Here is an 8,840-nt window from a genome sequence, read left to right on the forward strand (position 1 = left end):
TTTCTATAATGGGAGAACTATGTTCTGATGAAACCAAGTTATCTTGGTTTCTCTTCCTTATGTTCTTGATCTTGCCTCTCTCCCTCTGGGTATCTCTAGTGCTACCTGCACTCACTGTCTCTGACTGGAGCTTGTGTGTCTTGTTTTCCTGGTTGTATCAGAGCTCCTCAGAGTCCAGATGTCTCTGTGATCCATTGATCCTGAAATTCTGCATGTAAGAGTGCCTCGGAGTCAAGCTGCCTCTAGGATCCTGAAATACTGGCATGATCAAACTCCTAAGAACCTGTGATCCTATGATCATGGGTTTGTTAGAACACCTGGGAGTCCAGCTTCCTCTGGGTGTTGGGTGGTTGGGTGCAGTACTAGCATCGGAGATCTACTCAGGACACTGGCTAAGACAGGAAGGCACCAGTTTACTTTGATCCCCCAGAGGGGCATGTCTTTAATACAAGCACTCAGAACCCAGAATATGGGTATGTCTATGAGTTCTAAGACAACCTGAGATACACAGAGAAACAAGGTAGCCAAACGAACATAGTAAGTCTGTATATATATATATAAAAAGGAAACATAGATACAGGGTGAGAAAATGGCTCACCTCACTGGATAACAGCACTTACTCTTATTGCAACTAACTTGGGTTCAATTCCCAGCATTCACTTAAAGATATACAATGATCTGGATCTCCTAGACCATCATGACCTTGAACTCACTGACTACAGCTGCCTCTGCCTCCTGATTGTTGGGATTAAAGCCTGCACCATCATTCCTGAGCCAACATAGACACTAAAATTGTTAAAGCGAATACCTCATGACTTGGAAAATATCAGGATGTGACAAACTGGTATCTGATATGCTGCAGGAGTAACTCTGAAATGCAGAGCCTTTTAGAACAAAGTCTAGTAACTTCTTAAAATGTAAAACATGGACTCCAGAGAGGGTTCAGAGTGTAAGTCCATATTCTGCTATGGTAGAGGACCAGGGTTCCATTTGCAGCAAACAGACTGCTTCATACCCATCTGTAACTTTTGTTCCAGGAATCCAGTGCATTTTGGGGGGACTCACAGGCATTAGTTATGTACTTAATATTCATATATATGTCCAGTTGAAATACTGACACATGAAACAAACAACAAACAACAAAAACATATGGGTTGCACTCCTATGTAAGAGCATTAGGTGCTACGCAGAGCTGGTCCCCAACAAAAGTTGTGACACATTAGTCATGGAGACTTTACTGTAAATGATCATTTATCCCACAGACTGCAATATTCAGTGAGGAAAAAAGGGCAACCAATAGAACAAACAACAATAAATATATGTCTTATTTAAAGTGAGGTCACTCTCTTCCTCCCCCATTCAAAGTCAGAAACATGAAGACTCCAATCCACACTGATGCAGCCACGAACACAGCTTCATCTTGCTAAGTCCCAGGAAAGCATTAACTTCTTAGTAATGAGATGGCAATAATCCTCATCTTGATTCCATGTTCTTCTTTGATGAATAATTTTCAATGACTGGCTTCCTCACAAAAGCCACTCTTAGAACTTCTTTGCTCAAAGTCACATTCACTCCTAAGTTTCAACAAGCTTGGTCAATGGCTGAAGCTTTCTCTACATTCTCTGCATTCACAAACCTATCTGGGTTGTGTCTCTGTTGTTAATAAGAACAAACTTTGTTCAAAGTCTTCCCCAGATTCAGCGGGTTCATGATGCGTGTCTGCACTGTGGTTTCTTCAGTTAAATATGATGGAAGTGTGGGTGAACGCTCCGCTCATCTGAAGCACTCTTGACTTTTTTCCAGTGAAAACCCTTTTGTCTATATAGGGTAGATGATGGAAATGATTTCCCATGTTCATTGCACTCAATACATATACTCTATTTAGTGTGGTGCCAGTCCTGCAGCAAAACACTTTGCCACATTCTTTGCACTCATGATGCTTTGCTGCATAAAATCTCTGATGTAAATGAGGCTGCATCCCACACACACTACACATAAAATCCTTTCCTCTAGTATAAAGTTGTTGGTCATTGATGGGGTGAGTTTTGTTTTTTAACACTTCCCAGATGCATGACATTCAAATTTCCTTTCCCCTATATGAGCTTGGACATGACAAACAAGGCTGCAATTTTCCTTATATGATTTATGCATTTGATATCATGTCTTAGTTAGGGTTTCCATTGCTTTGAAAAGAACTTTGAAAACTTTGAAAAGGTAAGTCTTATAAATGACAACATTTAATTGGGTCTGGCTTACAGTTTCAGAAGCTCAGTCCATTATCATTTTGGCAGCAACCATGGCTGCATGCAGGGAGACATGGTTCGGAGGAGCAGAGTTTTTATATCCTGATCTAAAGGCAGCCAGGAAGAGACTCTCCCACACTGGGAGGAGCTTGAGCACTGAACCTCATAGTCCATCGCCACTGTGACACACTTTCTCCAACAATGCCACACCTATTCTAAGAAGGCCACAACATGTAATAGTGTCACTTGGTATGGGCCAAGCATTCAAACACATGAATCTCTGGAGCCAAACCTATTCAGACCACTACAGAATACTTCTACTGGTTTTCTCCAGTATGAACCCAATAATGATATAAAAGGGTGGACCTGTTTATGTATGACTTGCCACATTCAGTGCATGTAAAAGGTGTCTCTCCTGTGTGAACTCACTGATGAGCAACAAAGAAGCAGTTGTGTTTGAAGGTTTTGCCACACTCACTGCACCTGAAAGTCTTGTCTCTGGTGTGAATTTGAAATGCTTAATGAGAAAGGTTTTTGGCTGAAGGACTTGCCACACTTGCTGTACTGAAAAGACCTTTCCTGAGTGTGCACTCACACAAGATAAATGAGGCTGGATTTCTCCTTAAATGCATTGCCATATTCATTGCAACTGTAAGGTTTCTCCACAGCATGAACTTGAAAATGATGTGTACGGTTGGATCTGGTCATATATGACTTCCCACATTCGTTGCAGGTAAAAGGTGTCTCCCCTGTGTGAACTCACTGGTGAGGGAGATATTATGGTTGAAGGCTTTGCCACACCCACCACACCTGAATGGCTTCTCTCCAGTGTGAGTTCTGAAATGCTTAAGAAGAAAGGATTTGTGGGTGAAGGACATCCCACACTCACTTCACTGAAAAGGGTTTTCTCCAGTGTGTACCATCTGGTGTTGATTGAGGTGTAACATGCTAGTAAAATTTTGCAATAGTAGCTGTATGCAATCCATTAATTGCAACATTCAAAAGGCAGAGCAAGAAGACATGGCAAGTCAGATGATGGCCAGGTCTACATAGTGCATCTAGCACAGCTAGGATTCTAAAGATAGACCGATTTCTCAAATACACCCCAATAAAATCTTTACCCCAAATTGATTCCTGTGTGCCTTTGCTGCAATTGAGAGAAACAGAGCTGTTGTGAAACTTGACTTGGTTTTTAACCTGTATTTTATACTCCAAGACTGTGGGGGAAAGACTTGGTGTTCATAGGCCAGCATTGAGAAAGATACAGCTCTCTCTAAAAAAACACAAAGAAACAAACTAAAACAAAAACAAAACAAAAACAAAAACAAACCAAAAACAAAGGAAAGCCTATACATGCTCTGAAATGATGGTAGGGTCTTACCCAGCAAAGACATGAGTGTGAAGAACTCTGTCATCACAGTCTAGTGCAGGATCCTTTGAGAGTCATCAAGCAGTGTCCATTCCTCCCAGGAGAATACACAGCCACATCCTCAAAGGATAAACAGTCCTGAACAGTGGAGAAAGTTGAATTTACATGAATCCTCCATGTCAGGGATTCCTGGTACCCTTAAGTCATTCCCACTTAGCTTTCTACCTGAGAGGATACTAGGCTGTGAACCTATTCAATTGATAGCCAGTCTATCCTCAAGTTCCTACCAACTTCTGTGCTCATCACTCAGCAACAACAGTCAAGTTGACATAGTGGCTTAATTACTTTTCTATTACTGGGAAGAGACACCATGACCAAGGCAACTTATAATTACAAGGAGTTTATTGGGGCTTACACCTCAGAGGGTCAATCTGTAACCTCCATGTCAGGGAGGATGGATATAGGCACACACAGCACTGGAACAGTTGCTGAGAGCTTACATCCTGATCCATAGTACAGTACCAGGCAGAGAGAGTTAACTGGGAATGGCAAGAGCTTTTGAGACCTACAAGCCCACCCCCAGTGACACACCTCCTCCAACAAGGCTATACATCATTATTATCTCCAAAGTGTTCCACCAATAAGGGACAAGTATTCAAGTCTATGAATATCTGGAGAGTGAGTTCATTGAAACCATCACAACTGGAATCACTCCAAGCTAGAAGAATGTCCCTCCTTTCAATCTGAGAATTCACCTGGATGCTTCCCAATCAGACACTAACATGGATTCCTCCCCATCATCTGTTTCACACAGACTACATTTGGATCACTGTTGTCCACTCTGTCCCTGGCACAAAGGCCAGGAAGCCATGTGTACATGACCTCAGGACACACAAATCTTTCTTCACACTGAGCTTCCATTCAATCTCAGTATGCAGACTCAGCCCTCAGCTGTTGTGCTATCACAATTCCTACCTTCCACTAAAGCCAGCCGAATTCATGCATGCCTGAGCATTTCTAATCATCACCAACCCATTTCACTTCCAGGCCTGGTCTAATGTCATCACTGGAGCTTTAAGACCTTTGAATCTTCAGCCAATGGTTACCATAAAGGGAAACCTGTTCATGTAATCCCTGCTGTGGATGTGGGGACTTTTCATTCTGAGCATGTGCCAAGGAAATCAAATAGAAAGGCAAAGAGAATTCCAGCACAGAGTCCCAGGACCCCACAGTCCCAGAGATCACTTATGTGTTAAGTGAGGAGTGTGATTGCTGGGCTCCCTCCACTTACCTCTTCCTGGATGGCAGGGTTTAACTGAATACTTAGAAACCTGTAGAAAAATAAGGTTGTGAGTAATAAGCAAGAGTGTTGGTATCCCAAAGGTTCACCCAAGTCCTCTCTAATACATGCAGTCAGGTACCCACTGGGCTCCATCCTTGTAGTCTCTTACTGGGTGACCTTGGACAAAGAATCAATCTCTACTATTTGTGACCTGAGGATAAAATTTACTGTTTTATTGCTTGGAAGAGACACCATGGACAAGGCAATTCTTACAATATAAAAGAAAACATTTAACTGGTGCTAGCTAACAGTTTCAGAGTGTTCATCCAGGATGAGCATGGTGGTGAGAAGGGAGGCATGGAACCAGGGCAATACCTGAAGACTTTATATTCTTATCTACAAGCAGCAGGCAGACACACACACACACACACACACACACACACACACACACACACACACACTGGATTACATGTGGGCTTCTGAAACCTCAAAGTTCATTCCCAGCCACATCCTTCCTCCAACAATTCTTTCCTTACCTCTTAATATTTCCAATTTTCTCAAACAGGTCCACACCCTGGGGACTGAGCATTCAAATATCTAAGCCTATGGAAACTGTACTCATTAAAACTAACGTACCTTCCTATTCCAAAAAGAGAGTCATAATGCTGGAGAGATCACCCTCTTTTGGTGTGTCTGAAGATAGCATCCATGTACTTATATACATAAAATATATCTTTAAAAAAACAAACAAATGAGAATCACAGTCTCAACCTCAGTCCAATGTGTCAAGTATTTGGTACAGGCTCTTCCTGAGCACATGACTAATGCTTCTTTAACAAATTTTACAGATGGGTACATATGATTTCAAAATGTAGTTTTATCTACTCACATTGAATTTCGACTTTGGAATTAATTAGCCTTTCTTTACACAACATTTGCAAGGCAGAAGCAAGCAGACTTTTGTGCATCAGAGGCCAACAGGATGTACATAGGCCAGCTAGAGGCATGGGGAGTGTCAATGGGGAGAGGGAGGATAGCTAATAACAGGGCAGACTTTTCTCAAATGCTGAATGCAATCACACAATTGTACAATCTTTCAGTAGCAGTTAAAAATTAGTAATATTATTAATTATAATTACTAATATAATTTAGTAGTATTATTTAAAAATAACATTTATTTTTAATTTAATTTTTTTTACAGCTAAGCTTAGCATAACAGCATGTTCTGATGGCTTAGTTTTTAAAATTCATTGGCAATGTAAGACAGGTTGGCTCCAATTAGGGCACTTCCAGCATGAACCAGTGTTCAGTTGGCAGCCCTTACCCAAAGGAGACCTAACCCACAAGAAGGAAAATCTCTGTGAATTTGAGGCTAGTGTGATGTAAACAGTGAGTTTGAGCCAAGATTAAAATAAATAAATAAAGAAAAATATAACAAAGGGTGCTTTTTCTTATCAATTGTGAGTTAGAGATAGAAGGATCTCTTTGAGTTGAAGATAGTATGGTACATAGAGAGACAGGACAGCCATGATTACATAGAGAGACACAGTCTGAGGTAGAGGTCGGGGGAGGGGGAGGGGAGAGGAAGAAGGTCAAAGGGAGAGGGGAGAGGAAGGGAGGGAGAGCATGAGCTCACAAGGCCCCCTGTGGGGGGGGCAGCAGAGCAGGAAAGGACAGAGGGGGTGGGAGAGGGGCATACTGAGAGAATAAAATAACTCCATCAAAGATCTGGACACCACCATCACCAACCTTAATGCCTGCTGCATCTTGCATTCCAACTTGAACATTAGTGCACAGGATTTACCCAAGGATTCACAGGTCTCTGCCTACACCCAAATTACCCCCACCCTACCCTTGGAAAACTGACTAGATCGAATCTCTCAACTGTTCAAATCTTCTTGGCCACCATAGTCTCTGTATACAAAAGTCAGGTCCTTAGGTGCACTGAGCCCTTTCCCTCATATAATGCCAGTAAAGGTCACCCCAGGATTCACAGGTCTCTGCCTACACCCAAATTACCCCCACCCTACCCTTGGAAAACTGACTAGATCGAATCTCTCAACTGTTCAAATCTTCTTGGCCACCATAGTCTCTGTATACAAAAGTCAGGTCCTTAGGTGCACTGAGCCCTTTCCCTCATATAATGCCAGTAAAGGTCACCCCAGGACTCTGTCTCCAAGCACAGGCCTGCCCACAAGCCTTAGGGTGTACAGTCCACCAGACCCTGTGAGTCAGAGGGGATGGCTCTAGTGATTGAGCACACAGATGTCAAAACATTTTTTTTGTCAACAGATGTCCTACAGTCAGGGACATGGGATTTTATCCTGTTGGCTCCTGACCAAGAACTCAGGGAGGTGGGTGATCACTAGGGTCTCACCTGGGTCAGGGTTCCACCAGCTGCCTCCACAATCACCACCTGGCTCCACTGGCCTGCCAGGCCCTGGAGAATTGTCATCCCCCATGGAAGCCTGGATCAGATCACAAGGGTTGTACCAAACCTCAGTTCCACCTCCATGATGGAGGAAAATGCTTCAACTCTCCCATTTTCATGCCATGAACATTACTGATAAAACTAGCTGTCTGTGACTGACAGATCCAAAATGTTTCAAAGAACCTCCTGCACACAAGCCGAAAGTCCCATCATTTTTACTTCACCAAAATGCCTATTTTCTTTGGCTATTCTCAGTGCAATGTCTTCTGTACAATGTACTTCAGACATGATCAAGTGCCAGGAAGTAGACACACCTCCCCAGATGGAGCTGTACACTCAATCTGTTAGGGAGATTGTTGTGATTATAGATGTGCCAATATTTCCTTGAGCTACAAAGGCTGGGCTTGCTGAAACACTCCTAAATTACAGAACTGCTGGCAGAGGCAAGTTCGAGTTTGGGATTAGAATCTAGCCTGTCACAGTGAGTTCCAAACCAGACAGGAAACCTCTGGGAGAGTTACAGAGTGAACATGACCCTAAGCTGGGCCATGTGAGGAGAGGAGATCTGAAAAGAGAAAGAGGGGCCACCAACCAAGAGGAGCAGCCTTAGTGAAGAGACTAGCATGGCTAAAAGTGGCTGAGTTATATAGATGTCAGAAGAGCTGGAAGGAGGAAAGCCCAGGGGATCACCTGGACTAGAAAGTTTGGGGGGGGGGCGGGAAGTCTGGAGCTAGGTTGGGGAGGCATGCCAGCCAGGTGAGTCCTATATGCAGTAGAGACAGAGGGATGTTGAGAGAAACTGGAGGCCACTGTACAGTTGATATGTTAATGGACACTTTAGTTCAACATTTTTGCCTTGGATTTAAGACCCACCTGGTTTTAGGCCTTTGTGTTAATGATACTTGATAGGTTGTCTTGCAAAGAAAACTCAGGAAATTGCCACAGAAGAAGAAAGAAAGGACATATTTGAAATCGAGTATTCATGCACCACTGATCTCAAGAATTCAAACTCTTCTCAATTATACACATCAAATATGATGTCATCACCAGTAACCTTTCTATTGTGCATCCCCATGCTAAGAGAAATTTGGAGATGCATAAGGGAATTCAGCCCACAAAATCACTTAGGTGTGGCACTGAGGATGTACTACAAGCTTATTTCATTTCATTTTTTGTCTTATGAACAGAATACTTTGCCTAACAGAAGCTTTGCAATTTCCTGAGGTCTCATTTGTCAATTCTCGATCATACATCACAAGCCACTGCTGTTCTGTTCAGGAATTTTTCTCCTGGGCCAATATACTGGAGTTTTTTTTCCACGTTCTCCTCTGTAAGTTTTAGTTTGTTTTTATAAGACACTATGTATTATATATATACAAATATGTATTTATATATATTTTTACATTATATATTTATATGATATATTTATATTATTTCTATATTATAATTTATATGTTATATATTATATATTATAATTATACATTTATATATTTTATTACTTTATATTAAATATTT

General features: G+C 42.0%; 1 long non-coding RNA gene across 1 annotated transcript; it reads right to left on the reverse strand.

Moving 5' to 3' along the window:
• Positions 1-515: 515 nt before the first annotated feature.
• Positions 516-8,830, reverse strand: LOC147003686 (uncharacterized). Its single transcript, XR_015048024.1, has 4 exons — positions 8,199-8,830; positions 4,904-4,943; positions 3,625-3,750; positions 516-3,088 (listed from the first exon to the last, which is right to left on the reverse strand). It is a non-coding gene; the product is annotated as an uncharacterized LOC147003686 (long non-coding RNA).
• Positions 8,831-8,840: the final 10 nt, after the last annotated feature.

The sequence above is a fragment of the Mus caroli genome, unplaced genomic scaffold (assembly GCF_978045245.1).
Source record: "Mus caroli unplaced genomic scaffold, Mus_caroli_1 scaffold_8, whole genome shotgun sequence".
In the NCBI taxonomy this organism is placed as follows: Eukaryota; Metazoa; Chordata; class Mammalia; order Rodentia; family Muridae; genus Mus; species Mus caroli.